The sequence below is a fragment of the Phyllostomus discolor genome, chromosome 2 (genome assembly GCF_004126475.2).
Source record: "Phyllostomus discolor isolate MPI-MPIP mPhyDis1 chromosome 2, mPhyDis1.pri.v3, whole genome shotgun sequence".
NCBI classification, from domain to species: domain Eukaryota; kingdom Metazoa; phylum Chordata; class Mammalia; order Chiroptera; family Phyllostomidae; genus Phyllostomus; species Phyllostomus discolor.
The window spans coordinates 18,934,288-18,949,542 of record NC_040904.2 but is presented as its reverse complement, the minus strand read 5'-3'; the positions used below and the strand labels follow the sequence as shown (position 1 = coordinate 18,949,542).

Genomic DNA, 15,255 nt, shown 5'->3' with positions numbered 1-15,255 from the left:
TAGGTGGGGAAGAAGTTCAAAGTGGGGACATAATGAAGAATTAAGCAATAAATAGAAGGTAGGATAAGAGTAATCCAAAAATAGGTGTTTATTCCAGAACTTGCTTCCTAATAAAGCAGGGTCTCAAGCCATCTTCCCTGAACCTTGATTGAACTGCACTTCTAATTTGCAAAGAGGTGGCCTAAACAACTCCACTTCAGCTATAAAACATGCCATTTGAGAAAACTCATAACCCTAGAGAGAGCTCTTACTAAAGATGAACATAGCAAACATGTCCACACACTTCAGAGGTAGTAAGAACGGATCTTCCTATGAGAAAGTAGGTGGTCTCTCCCAACTAGGGTGTAAACACCATGTGAAAGAAAAATTAGAGCTTTTTGTGATAATGGTGAATTTGTAAGAAAGTCTCAAAGTTCATTACTCCAAATCTTTGTTTAATGTCAAAAGCATCTGGGAGCTCCTGAAGGCTTTGAGAAAAGCAATGGTAACATAATCAAAAGGCTACTAGAAAATGAGCCTTATTTCTTGGAAGAGAACAGATGATGAAGGTGGTAGGTGATAAAATGTGGTCACTTGGTGTACTGCTAAAGGTGTTCATTGGTAGCTTAATATATTTCAAATTTTTGTAGAAAGAATATCTTCTAATAGGAGAAGAAACCCAGAGGTTTCATAGATAAGTCAACTAGAGAAATAGACTTTGAAGAGACGTAATACCAACTGAGTGCATTGTAATCATTTGTTCACACAAACACAGCGCCTCCTCAATGCATAATATTTTAGAGACAAAATATTTAAGGTTCATTTTATTTTAAGCATTTTAAACCCTGATCTCATATTTGGGACTGTGTCACTAATTTATCAAATGATCTTGGAAAACCACATAACTTTTTTTATTCTAAACTTTCTGCGGATATTTCAAAACCGAGTTTTGAAATCAGCAGCAAGCACGATCTATCTTTAAACTTGAGGTTTCTTGCTGGGCTCTAGAATGGTCTCTCTTGTTTCATTCTGATTCATGGTGCAATTCAATGTTGTCTCTCTAGAGCCTTGGGGGAACTGTGACCTTTGGAGAATTCAGTGTTTCAGGTAGTTGTGTGAATACCTCTTTAAGACAAACCAATTTTAAAAAGACTTATATCTATTTTATATAAACACACAAGTTGCACTAAATTCTTCCCTGCCTCCTTAAGCCAAGGGTGCTAAATATGATTTAAGGCTTCCGTGGATGACTTGGTAGCATGGTAAACATCTCTTATCTACCAGGGTGAGCTGAATTCAAGGATGTGTGACACAACTTCCAAAGAAGCGAAGGCAATGAAAGCCTACACACGAGTACAAAGTTCAGAAAGAAATCAGGAGTAAGAGATTGTTTGCTTTCTAAATAGTTACTTCACCCCTGAACTCTGATACACCACGCTGCATGCCCCACTGCAGAAAGGATGTGAGCAGAGAAGGGCATTCTAGCAGAGCTGGGCAGCTAGGAGGGTAAAATGGTCTTAAAATAAGATCCAGTAGGGAAATGACTGAAATAATTAAAGAGGCTTCACATACAAAAAAAAAAAAAACTTAAAGAACATAAATATTTAAATGTTGGTAGTGTTGTCCTGTGAAGATGTCTTAGACACAAACCTGTAAATACCTAGAACAGAAAAATAGGATCAGTGGGTAAAATTATATAGGAAAGCAGATTTGGGTTCAATACAAACAGAACTCATCTTTGTAATTCACTTTGCTTAGCAGTTTATGTACAAGACCCTCCTCGGTGTCACAGGCAATAAAAAGATGGGCAGAGCAAAGTACAGGCATCCCCAAAGAGACATTCACCTGGAGCAGCAGGAATCCAGAGTGCGTGAGGGGGAGGGAAGGAGCTGGAACAGGAGACAGAACTAGACATTGGGGTACCTGGGAAGCTAAGTTGAGGACACTGGGTTGTTTTAAACATGCAATTGGGAATGGTAAAGCATTTGTTTTAATTCTTTTAAACTCTGATTTTAATTAGAAAAATAATAATAATATAACAGGTTATAAAATTCAAAGATCAAAATTCATTATATACAAAGTGAAAGTTCCCCTCCAACCCCAATTCCCGGAGGTATCCATGAGCATTTTAGCTTTATCATAATTTTTTTGTGGCTTAGGTTCCTTATCTATAATAGATAATAATGTGTGTCATGTGTAGAGGTGTTATGAGGATTAAAAAAATGATTGCCAGCCACAGGGAGGCAAGAATTGTGTCTAATTCAAGGTTTCTTAACTGCACTATTGACTTTTTAGGCTGAATAATTCTTTGCCCTGGGAGCTGCACAAGACACTGTAGTAAGTGTAGCAGCATCCCTGGCACCTACCCCCAGACACCAGCAGCAGCCCCCTAAACACACAGCCTAGTGACAACAGAAATGTTTCCATGCCTGGCCAAATGTCCTGTGGGGAGCAAAAGAGATGAGGCTGGCTGCAGTTTAAGTCTGAAAGCCACCTGCTGCAGAATTGTCTCTTGTTTTGGCTAGGTCAGGGTTTGTTGTTGTTGTTTCCTGTGCATGCCTTCAACTGATTAGACAAGGCCCACCTATTTTGCAGAGCACAATCTGCTTTACTCAAAGTGCACTCACTTAAATTTCACTCTTTCTGAAACACCCTGACAGAAACATCCAGATTAGTGTATGACCACATGTCTGAGCACCACGATCCTGCCAACTTGACTCATAAAATTAATCATGTACAGCCAATTCCTTGTCAATTGTATGGAATCGCATCACTGGCAGCACCTAAGCAGAGCCTGTCCGACTGCCTTAGAGGAAGACTATGGAGGTGCCAACTGGGAGACTGGGCTGGATGACATCTATATTCGTTTGGGAACCTGAGTCTGACCTGTGGCACTGTCTCCCAGGAAAAGCAATGCATACCTTTCTCCTTCCCCCTAATCACAGCTGTAGACTAGTGTATTCTTGTGGTTTATGTAGTGACTATTTAGAAGTTGTCTGTCTTCTCCAGGCTGTCTGGCAGTCAGCTGCCACTTGGTGTTATTGCTGTGTCTGCCTCGAGCAGCTAATAATGGCTGTGAAAACCATTTCATAATTGTAATGCCGAGGAAATGTATAGCTCCAGTCTCCTGTGGGCTAGATAAAGCCAGATAACCCAGCTTATCATAGTCATGTCTAAAATTAAAGTAAATAAATAATGAGTGAGAGCCTGAGTAGCTTTTTTCATGGTTGAAAAGTACCAAATGACTTAATTCATGAATCTTGCAGCCGTCTACTTACATGCATAGAAACTTGGGGTTTGCTCTACCGTTCCATCGGGGTTCCAGAGACAGATGATGGCTAGGAGTTGGGGGTTGGCATTGGCGCGGTGTTGTCCTGAGTTGCCTGTCATTCCTGCCCAAATTATCCATGGGACAAGGAGCCAACTATATAAATAAATACCATAAGCATACAAATAATAATTCTCCAGTCTCAATTCTCTACTCGTAAATTGAAGAACTAACAGTTTTTCTGCCTTGCTGCTTAGCTGTGGCTTCCTTTACTTTCAAAATGAGATTCATGTTCACGAAATGAGGTTACAAATGCAGGCGAGGGAAGAAAGCTGCTATTTACAAATGCACCATTCTTTATTGTTAGGTCCCGCTTTCTAGAACATAGGTATTAAAATACATAATGATCAGGAGCTAAGCATATTCCATAATCTGCCATCATTCTCTCACTTCAAGAGGCCCATAATTAACCTTCCCATTAATTCCATATCTTTTAGATCTTCCTAAATCAACACCTCGTCTAAATTACTACTCAAATTAACGCCTAGTTTTACATCTGCATTCTCTCTGTCCTGGTCTGAAAGCCTAGGAGCATCTGTCCAGTCCCCATTTCTGCCTCACTCGAGAATCTGGCTCCAAGCCTGGACCTCCCTGGATCCAACCGCTGGCAAGAAAATTCTCTATCAAACAGCTCTCTCACATGTGTGTGTATTAAAAATAGTGAATACGACCCCCCACTGCTCTCCCTCACTCACACTGTTACCAGCGAGATCAGGAGACCTCGGTTCTTCTTGTCTGGAAAGATTTCAGTCAAGAGGCAAAGTGCAGGAAAGCAAGCAAGAATTCCCCGGCTGCAGCAGAGGCACACTCAGAGGGGGATGTTTACTAAAGCTGGGCCCAGTGAAACAGGGAAGGGCTTAGCATAGGAGCGACAGGAGAGGGACTAGGTAGGGAAATAAGCCTGGCCTGGGCTGATTCGGCTCACTCACTAACGAGTCAGAGAAAAGGGGTTCCTGGGGACAGGTTCTGGAGGTTAGCCTGTGGCAAGCTGCCACTGCCCACTGCTCCCCTCATTGCAAGTCTCGTCGTGGGGTCCCTTAGGCTTTAAGAGATGTGTGCCTGAGGGGGAAGAAAATGGCACGGGAGTGTAGGTGTGGGGGTGGGGGGTGTTCTGGGTCCTTTGTCCTGCCGGCTTTAGGTTTTATCCTTCTCTTGCCGGCGGCAGGAATCTTAGGGGGAGTCTCAGGGGAAGGTATAAACAGACTACTCAGCAGCTTTTCAGCTGTGCTCCTCCAGGGGCGTGGTCTCCACTCACTGGTTTTTCGGCACTGGGGCAGGGTCACTAGCTAGAGCAGCTGGTCTTGGCATCACGCACCCGGTTTCTGCCGCTTTTCTGGGCCTGGAGCTGAAATACAACTGAGGCCTAGATGTCATCTCTAGGGAGGAGATGGTAGCGGCCCTCAACCTCAGGACCAGCTGTATCTAGGGGAGAAAAGGTCACCCTGGGGCGAGGTCCTTGTTTTCCCAGTTTTGCCCATTGCTAGGCACCAGCGGCTTTCCTCCCTGGAGACCTTCTGCACCTCACCTGCCGTCCTTGCCCTGCTCATGTCTGTCTACGTGCCTGCTACAAAACTGAAGGCCAGCTCTTGTGCCCCAGGGACGGGAAAGTGGAGGAGGGCAGTATAGGAAGAAGGAGAGCATCGATATTCAGAAATAGGTCTCTAGGGGGTCGGGGGGAGGGGGGCATACAGGGTCTAAATAGTAATGGTAAAAACGACAATACAAAATTTTATTAAAGAAACAGGGCCCTCAATTTCATATCGATGTTGAGTTCGTCCCTGGTATTTCCATCGGTGATTTTATGTGGAACTACTCTTTTTTAACTGATCTTCCTGGGGAACACATTTTCTTAACTATCTAGTATGGCTCATGTGGCACCATCACGTTTATTTATGGGTCGCCCAGTTTAGACTATTATTGTAACAACGACCTTAACTCCAAAAATGGCTCCAGTCAAACTGTCTTCTGCCTTAGCAGTCTGAGGGGAGCCTTCGAATTCCTTCATTCAGGAGTCATTGTGGAATGCCTTCTGTGCTGAGCAGAGCTGCCGAGCTCCCCAGCTCCACTGTTTTCTCCGGAGGGAGCTGGAAGGGGCGGAGGATATCCTGGACGTTGTATATTTACCAAAGGAATTAAAAAAAAATAAAGTAGTCACCTAGCCCAGAAAATCAATGTGAATACAAAAGAAGCAGAGATTCGATAACAACTAGGAAGTAGGCAATAAAAATGTGAGCCTTCATGTACAGTCCCTGTATTCTAAACTGTTCCATTCTTGATTACTCTTATCAACCAAGGGAACAAAGTCCAGCCCTGCACCCCACGCAGCTGACAAAATGACCTTCATAAACGACAGAAGGTCAAGTTTAGTCATTATGACCATTCTGTCTTTTTTTCTTTTCTATTTTTAAATCAAGCAACAACAACAGAAAAAGTGCCTGTCTTTTACACAACCAAACTGGGAAGGCCATAAAGTGTAATTGTGAGAGGTTTATTTATTATTGTTTGTAAAAAGGTTCTTTAATTGGAAAACTTTTTCCTAGCAGTAACTGACCTTGGTCATAATTCTTCTTCGCCCCTGTCAAATATTTCCAAGATTTGACATAAGTACTTAATGTTGTTGGATCCAAAACACCATGTGACTCAGGTAGAAATAATTCTTCAAGCAAAGGAATTTATATGACTGTGCCTTTTACCATCCATTAAGCAGCTTTTTATGTTGGGCCGACTTGTAATGTGTATTAATGTCGCCTTGTAAGAGGAAACTGCATTCAGCATTTTTCATGAGTTTATAAAAGAAATGCCTATTTCAAATAACCTTCCTTCAATTGCTAGTCTGTGCTGAGTGCTGGAAGAAGGTAATATGAAAATGAACAAGCCATTGTCTGTGCTCTCTATATACATACAATCTGGTGCTGAGACCCACCGTCTACTCGGAAGCAAACTAAGAAGGGCTATCACCCAGGATTAAATGGAAAGCGTCCAGCATATGAAAAGATTAACTCCAACTTGAGGATTTGCAAATGTGTGTAGTGATCACATGGGGGTGTCCGAGGAACCCGGAAAACAGGAGATTAAGGAAGGACTTTAAATATTCAAGAATGGAAGTCTGGTCCAGGAATTCCAACTTAAGCTGTGCAAATCCTGAGATTTGGAAGTAATATGCTCAGAGCTGTGTTTCCTTAGCTTGGTATTATGCATTCCTCCTGTTTCATACAGGGTACAATCTGAAATGTATTAGTTCGGGTGTACACAAACCTGCCCCAGCCTACCTTTTTGCTGATCTTGTTGCCAACTGCATTCCTGTCTGAATAATCCACTCCCACCGGGCAAACTTTTGCTCTGATTTCCCAGAAGGTCTTGAACTCTTTCACCTCTGACGGCTCCCTCAAACTGTATCTGGTGCCTGGGATCCTTCCCCATTCTTCTCCAGCTATGGATTTATACACTCAGCATTTATTTAAATTATATGTGTGTACATTAATTACTCTTTTTTAAACTGAGGACTAATACATATTAAGCAGTGGGTAAAGTTATGGCAGACCGGGTCATTACTAACGAGGGAGTTCGGAGCCTATCCAAATCCTGTCTCTCCATCCCTTCAGAGAACCTCCCCAGGCCAGCCTGCTCATGAAATTGTATGGAGTGCTCAGAAATGTCAGTAACAAATATAGAAATGGTCTAAACTGTTTCCTACAGGTCTCCTTAAAATGTTATTTGAAATAGTTATTTTTAAGTTATATTTATTGATTATGCTATTAGAGTTGTCCCAATTTTTCACCCTCTGCCCCCTTCTACCCAGCAATCCCCACTCCCTCAGACAATCCCCCACTATTATTCACGTCCATGGGTCATGCATATAAGATTTTTGGCCACTCCATATCCTATATTGTACTTTACATCCCCATGGCTATTCTGTGACTACCTATTTGTACTTCTTTATCCCCTCACCTCTTCACCCATTTCCCCACACCCCACTCCCATCTGGCAACCACCAAATGCTCTCTGTATCCAGGATTCTGTCTCTCTTTTTCTTGTTTGCTTAGTTTTTTAGATTCAGTTGTTGATAGATATGTATTTATTGCCATTTTATTGTTCATAGTTTTGATCTTCTTTTTTCTTAAATAAGTCCCTTTCTCATTTCATATAATAATGGTTTGATGATGATAGACTCCTTTAGTTTTTCCTTGACTGGGAAAATATCTTCTCTTAGATTCTAAATGATAGCTTTTCTGAGCAGAGCAATCTTGGCTGTAGGTCCCTGCTTTTCATGACTTTGAATATTTCTTGCCAATCCCTTCTGGCCTGCAAAGTTTCTTTTGAGAAAGCAGGTGACAGTCTTAGGGGAACTCTCCTGTACATAACTAACTTCCTTTCTCTTGCTGCTTTTAAGATTCTCTGTTTATTTTTAAACTTTGGTATTTTAATTATGATGTATCTTGGAGGGGACCTCTTTGCATTCATGTTTTTTGAAACTCTGCTTCCTAGATTTGCATGTCTATTTCTTCACCAAATAAGGAAGTTTTCTTTCATTGTTCTTTCAGATAGATTTCCAATTTCTCACCCTTTCTCTTCTCCTTCTGGCAGCCCTATAATGTGAATGTTGGAATACTTGAAATTGTCCCATAGGCTGCTTACACTAGCCTCACTTTTTTGGATTATTTTTTCTTCTTGCTGTTCTGGTTGGTTTGTTTGGGTTTTGTTGTTGTTGTTGTTTTGGGGTGGTTTTTTTTTTTGCTTTCTTATATTCCAAATCACTGATTTGACCCTCAGCTTCATACACACTACTGTTGATTCTTTGTAAATTGTTCTGCATTTCAGTAAGTGTATCCTTCATTTCTGACTGGATCTATTTTATGCTTTAAGGTTCTCACTAGGTTCATTGAGCATCCCTATTTACAGCATTTTGAACTATGAATCAAGTAGATTGCTTTACTCTGTTTTGTTTGGTTCTCTTTCTGGAGTCTTGTTCTGTTCTTACATTTGGGCCATGTTTCTTTATATCCTCATTTTGGTAGCCTCCCTGTGTGTGTTTATATGTATTAGGTAGAGCTGCTATGCCTCCTAGGCTTGGTAGAGTGGCCTACTGTAGTAAGTGTCCTGTAGGGTCCAGTGGAACAGCCTTCCCTCCTACCCAAATAGGGTACTTAAGCTATGCCTACCATGTGGTCTGTGTACACACTCCTATTGTAGTTGAGCCTTAATTGCTCTTGGCACATCTAAGGGCAGCCACTGTCTGTGTTCTGTCCAGGGTCACACAACATAAGCAACAAGGCAATCTAAGAACGCTGCTACTTGTGCTGGGCTTGGAAGTAGCCAGGCAAGGCCAAGCTGTGAACCAAGGCCTGCTGCTAGTACTAGGCAACTTAGTGAGAGGTACAGGCCTCCCTGAAGCCAGATGCTGCTTATTTCAGAGAATTTAGAAAAATATGAAACATGAACTAAGATAAACCATTTGAATAAAAAAGCTACTGGAAACAGCTTGGATGGGCCCAAAATTGGGTACAGCAGAGCCTGAGGAAATCACCAGCATGGGGCAAATGGTATGAGCCAGGTTGATGGAGTCTCAGATACGGTGCCCGCCTGCTAGCTCTGTGGCTCTGTGGGCGGAGGGCTCAGAAAAGCAACAATAGCCTCTGCCAGCACTTCCATCTGGGGGAAATCTGACCCCCGGCTTTTACCCTGGAGCTGGACAATTCAGCTCCTCCCTGTATGTCTCTGATGCTTTTCAATCTGCTGCCTCTGTGCTGGAGCTCAAAAAGAATAAGTCTGAGAGAATCTGTGCATGGGCCCTTTAAGAGGAACTGACTGGGGTTCCAGAAGTTTTTGTTTTCAATGTCCTCAGTCCCTGCTGGTTTTTATAGCTAGAAGTTATGAAGAATTATCTTTCTGGCACTGGAACCATGGACTGGGGGACTTACTGTAGGGCCGGGACCCCTCACTCCTGAGACATCCCTCCTGATTTTTATCCACCACATGTGGGTGTGGGACCAGCCTGTTCTAAGTCTCTGCCACTCCTACCAGTCCTGATGTGGTTTCTCCTTTAATTTGGTAGTGGTAGGTCTCCCATTCAGCTCAATTTCTGATGCCTCTGAATAATGGTTGTTCTATAGTTTAGTTGTAATTTTGATCAGGCCACTTTTCCTATCTGCTAGAATCTGAGTGAGTTTTCTCAGCCTCTCAGTTTGTTTTCCTGAGTTTACACAATAATAAAATACACACAATGACCCTCTTACTCTTCTTTTACAAGCTGATTATTTAATACTGATTAGCTTTGAAACGCGTATAGCCCTATCAAATAGCCAGGGACTTGCCTTCACCTGAAATAAGGCTGTATTAGAGTGAAAGTCAAAACCATTTTGTGAAAAGACAACACAGTCCATGCAGAGGTCCCTAGGCGTACTCAATTTTTTCAGGATTAAATTTCAGGATATGAAATTCTTTGTACTAACAGACTATCTTTTCTCCTAAATTCCTTAACGTTTTAGTGATCATTAGCTGAACTTTCAAAGCAAACATAAAACCTTCAGCATTTGTATTTATATCCAAATATGACAAATACCAGTATACGAAAAAAATCTCTACAGGAGAATCTTATCTAGCCTATTACAACAGGATCACTGTTTGTTTGTCTTAAACTGAGAATAACAACTTTAAAGCTGTAAAATACTTTTCAGATTACCTAATTCACCTGCTTCAATTTACAGATAAGCACTGAGATCTAGCATGTCTTTACTAGGTCAGTATTTGGGCAAGAGGAAATAGGGTTGTGTTGCTGAATGGTAAATTCCTGGTGGGGTAGAAACTGACCTGACATTGGCAGGCAGGTGTGCAGCCAGCTGGTGTCCCTGGAGTCTGCTTGAAAGGCAGAGTGGGAGGCTGAGCAGACCCTTAAACGGGATATCAAGACTAGGACTCATTTCTCCAAGCAGCAGGAGAAGATGGGGCTGCTGTCAAGCACCCAGTCCCAGGGCAATGCACACCAGGGACACACATCCTGCCTGGCCCCTGTAGGGCCAGGTGCTCTGATCAGACTGAGCATTCTTTTGTGATTCTGATGCAGACATGGACAAAAAGTGGCCATACACTAAACCTGATCAGCTCAGCGGAGTCCTGCATGGCAGACTTACAAACTCAAGGGACCTAAAATAACCACACAGGATGGTCTGAAATGAAAACTTTTTAACTGAAGGCAGGTCATGGAAGGTAGTCATGTGCTAGCCTAGAATCATCCCTGACAAAAGTCCATCTTTACCTCAACTGAGTCTGTATGTTGTTTCTTTGCATGTACAATCATTTACCTTTGGAATGTCAATGTTTCCTTTTCAAGACCTCTTAAAGCACAAGCACCACACCAGAGCAGAGACCAGAAATCCCCTCATTGGCGTTGCCATTGTCCTGTTGCCTATTAACTATCCCTACCCACCTGTGTAAAAGAAGTACAAGTCTATCATTTTACTCTTTATCCAATCCCAGAAGTTTCCTTGCTTTGCCTTCTCCTGCCTCCCTAATCTATCACCAGTGGATTTCATGTAACCCCCTTAAGACTTCTCTTTTGATTGTAATGTATCAAATAAGATGCAAAACTACCATTTTTCTGGACAGTTTTTTCAAACTATTCAGATTTTGCTTCCTGATGAAATTGTCAGTGTGGCTCAAATAAATTAAAAAATTCTTACGGGTTAGGATGTTTCTTACTTGGACACAGAAAAGCCATTTTAAAATCTCAGTGTGTTACCAGTTCAAAAGCTCATGTGCCCAACCCTTCAAAAGGCCAATACTCAAGACCTCAGAGTTTGGAGTGAGGGAAGGTTTATTGATCAAAAAGCCATCAGCTTGAGAAGATAGAGACCTTAGAGGTTCGTCACATCCATCTTAAGAAAGCCTAGAATTCAGGCTTCTTTATGTCAAGGGACGGGAGAGTGGGCAGGAGAACTGACTGACCACCACAGACATTGGGGCGCCAGCAGGGACCCAGGGAAGAGCACAAAATCTTTAAATCTCTTTGTCCCTGGTCAGTCTGTTGATTCCTGCTGATCTGAGTCTGGTCTCGAATCTCCTGCAAATCTTTTATAAATAATTCTTATTTGGTACATGTTTCCCAACACCCTTGAGAGAGGCACCCCCTGGCAAGGGGCTGTTTTTCCAAAAAAACTCAGGCCTCAAGCAGAATTCCTCTAGGGATTAGCATAACTCTAGCAGGGACTACTTGCTTGAAATCCATGCAAAAAAAAAAATGCAGGCTAGTGTTAAGATAGAGTCAGAGAGACTGAGCATTTTACCTTGTTACGCAATTAGGATGGTTTAGAAATGACACAGACCGGAAGCAGAAATGAAAGGCCTGCCACAAGTTATGGAAATACCATCTGTGTCCATTCTTCTTAAAAAACATCTGCTATTACAGATATCTCTGCGAGGTGGTGGTCAGGGGTTAGGTTGATGGGTGTGCGGCCAAAAAGGGAGTTTACAGAAAGTAACTTCACAGGGTGATCTGAACATTCATTTCTAACTGGGCCAGTCATGGTAGGTAGTCAGGACCCAGGCATTGAACTATTTTAGTAAAAAAAATTTTTTGGCCTTAAGCAAGCCCTGTGCATTGTTTTTGTGCATCAAGGTTAACATACCTTTGGAATGACTCTTTTTCCAACCCCCTGAAAGCTTCACCCCCCTCAAGACTACGTGCAGCGTCTTGGTAACGGTCCTGGAATCCAGCCCCGGTAGTGCTTTCTACCAGCGTCATGTCCTGCTCCGGACTTTCCCTCCGTCATTCCAAATGCGTAAAAAGGAGCTGCAACAGTTTCACTCTCCAGAGCATTTGACATCTAACTTCCCAGTAACTGTCATCAGTTTGGCTCAAATAAACTCTTATTAAAATTCTCCACAGGTTCGGATGTCCTTGCGTCGACAGGGGGAGAGGGAAATGGGAAGTGATGGTCTAATATGTGCAGAATCTCAGCTGGGGAAGATGAAAAAGTTCTAGAAATGAATGGCAGTAATGGCTGTGAAACACTGAGAATGTGCTTATTGCCACTGACCTACACACTTAAAGATGGCTAAAATGATAATTTTGTTATGAATGTTTTACCACAATAAAAAAGTGTTCTTAATTCACCAACATCTGCCTTTTGAGTCAATTTCTAATTATCATTAATTTTTCAAAATCCAAAACATTTAAAAATTCTATGTTTAAGAAAATCATTACCAGAGAGGGAAAAAGTCACTTGAAATAGTGAAATCTCTGAGCAAATTTAATTTTTTAAAAATTTTATCAGAAACCGATAGTAAACAGAGCACCATGAACTGTAAATTTCAGAAAAGCTAAACTTTCCTCACAACCCTAAAGTAAACTGTTAGTTCCATCAAATAAACTCAAAATGAGTCTCAAGATTTTGCTAAAAATACAAGATAAACATTTATTGAAGGGTCTTAGGGTTTGCACACCCAAAACAACATTTAGCAGTAAATACCCAGTGTTCCAAAGAAGGAAGAAAGGTTGAAGGTTCTTAGTGTAACTGCACAGAAACTTCATTTCCTGATGACTTTTCCTCCTCTCTTTCCTTTTGATTGTCCAGCACCTTGACCCACCTGCCTGCTTCTCCCTTGCAGGATCACTCAAGTCTGGACAACAAGGTTCTGATCAGCATCAGATAATTATAGGAACAAAGCCTTGGGTCTGTTAACCACAGGGGCAGAGTTTCTGTCAAACCAGAGATAACATCTAGGCCTCGGTGGTGTTTCCGCTCCATACCCAGAACATTGGGAAACCAGACGGAGTGACTCCAGGGCTAACGTCAGAACGAGATGCACTGATCAACTACCCCTATCCCAGCACCATCCAGTCAGTAGAGACCGTGGCCCTGACCACAACCCTAACTCCCTTAGTCACCATGAGTAATGATTTCCGCCCCCTCCATAACCCATCTACTGGAAGCCTTCAGGGAGCCAGGTCCTGAGCACTAGCTCACCTATCTCTGGGCATGGGCTACTTCCTAAAAACAAATCCTTACTTCCTAAAAATAAACCTTTACTTTCTCTGCTGTAAACCCCCTGTTCCTGTCTTATTGGGCTCTGGTGCACACAGGCAAATGGCCCCTTTAGTCTCATAACATTAGAGTAAAAAGTACTGTCGACTAAGACATGTCGAAACCTGTAGACATTTTTTTCTGAGTTAATTTGAGCCAAACGGACAACATATGCCGGGTAGGAAGAATAAGTTTTGCAGTTTCTTTTATGCATTTGAAATTGAGGAGGAAACGTAAGGAAGATTACAGGAAGGTGGAAGGAAGCGAGGTGAGGATTGTATTACACTCTAGTTAAGATTATGTGTTCTCATGCTTTAGAAGGAGGGGTCTGAGAGGGGGCTTTGCAAAGGTGTGTTAATTTAGATGCACAGAAACAATGGACAGGACTAGCTCAAGGCAAAGATAAGCCTTTGAGTAACTGAAGTTACACGCCTGGGGCATGAACACCAGACCTGCCCCATTAGAAGTTTATGATCAGATCACCCTGTGAGGTTACTTTCCATAGAAGCCCTTTTTATTCCACAGTTTCCTTCCTTCCTTCCCTCCTTCCTTCCTTCCTTCCTTCCTTCCTTCCTTCCTTCCTTCCTTCCTTCCTTCTTTCTTTGTAATGCGTAACACATCACAAATTTGCATATCATCCTTGCACTGGGGCTGTGTTAATCTCCATTATCGTTCCAATGTTAGAATACCTGCCGGCGAAGCGAGCACTCCACAGTACGTTCTTGAGAAGAATAAGTCCTGCATTCTTGGCCTCTGGACTTGTCTGAGATGGAAATCCTCTAGATGACCAGTGGTCTGGATAACGGATGACAGGTAGTGTGGATACTTGAACAATCTTTCCTGAAGGTAATAGAGGGTTATGTGGAGGTCTGATGTATCTCCACGCATTGATTCAGACCAGGAATTTAAGTTCCTAGGTTAGTTAAAACAAGAATAGAGTTGTTTCTTCATACGTCAACCTACTTGATTTTAGTAATTTAGCAACTTCACCATAGAGACTCCATTTTATTTTTTTACTCTACTCTTCATTTACCAACACTACCTTCCACAAATAAAAAAGATCTTTAAAAATAAATAAATAACACAGAAAGAAAAGTCCTCTCATTTTAAGTGTTTAAAGCAAGTAAGAGAAAGAGAAGTAGGAGCCCTTTGGAATTGTTGCTGGGTGTCATTTAATTGCCATTTTACAGCTCAGGAAATTGAGAATTAGAACAGTTAAGAGTCTTGCCCAAGATCACAGAATTTGGAAGAAGATTGTCCAAACTTTTGCTGCCTCTGGACCGCACTGCAAGAAGAGTTGTCCTAGCCCTGGCTGGCATAGCTCAGTGGATTGAGCTCGGGCTGCGAACCAAAGTATCGCAGGTTCGATTCCCAGTCAGGGCACATGCCTGGGTTGCAGGCCACAGCCCCCAGCAACCGCACATTGATGTTTCTCTCTCTCTCTTTCTCCCTCCCTTCCCTCTCTAAAAATAAATAAATAAAATCTTTTAAAAAAAGAGTTTTCCTGGGCCACACACTAAATACATTGTGACACATAATCAATCACAAAAGTATCTCAGTGTTTTAAGTAAATTTACGATTTTGTGTTGGGCCACATTCATAGCCAACCTGGGTTATAGGTTGGACACCCCTGGTAGATTAACATCTAAAGCAATCCGACCCCAAATCCTCATTGTTAACATTTCGCTCTTCACATTCAAATGTATTTCTTGCTTCGGACTTTGAATAATTACAAATAAGGCGGTAGGGATGGAGGTAAGGTAATGGTATTGAGTAATGCCCCAGGTCGCCAGAGTAAACTACTTGTACATAGTGGGGGAATACACACAAAGCCGGCCACTTTGAACTCCCTCCAAAAAGCAGGCTATCACTAAAACCCTCCCACGACTACAGTGGGAGCAAAAAGAAAGCCGTACACAGAGCTGACTG

General features: G+C 42.1%; 1 non-coding gene and 1 pseudogene across 1 annotated transcript; both read right to left on the bottom strand.

Annotated features, from left to right (window-relative positions):
* Positions 1 to 12,044, bottom strand: part of LOC114490747 — a 48,923-nt pseudogene extending 36,879 nt beyond the window's left edge.
* Positions 12,045 to 13,929: 1,885 nt separating this feature from the next.
* LOC114491209 lies at positions 13,930 to 14,034 on the bottom strand. The gene has a single exon (XR_003684015.1). It is a non-coding gene; the product is annotated as a U6 spliceosomal RNA (small nuclear RNA).
* Positions 14,035 to 15,255: the final 1,221 nt, after the last annotated feature.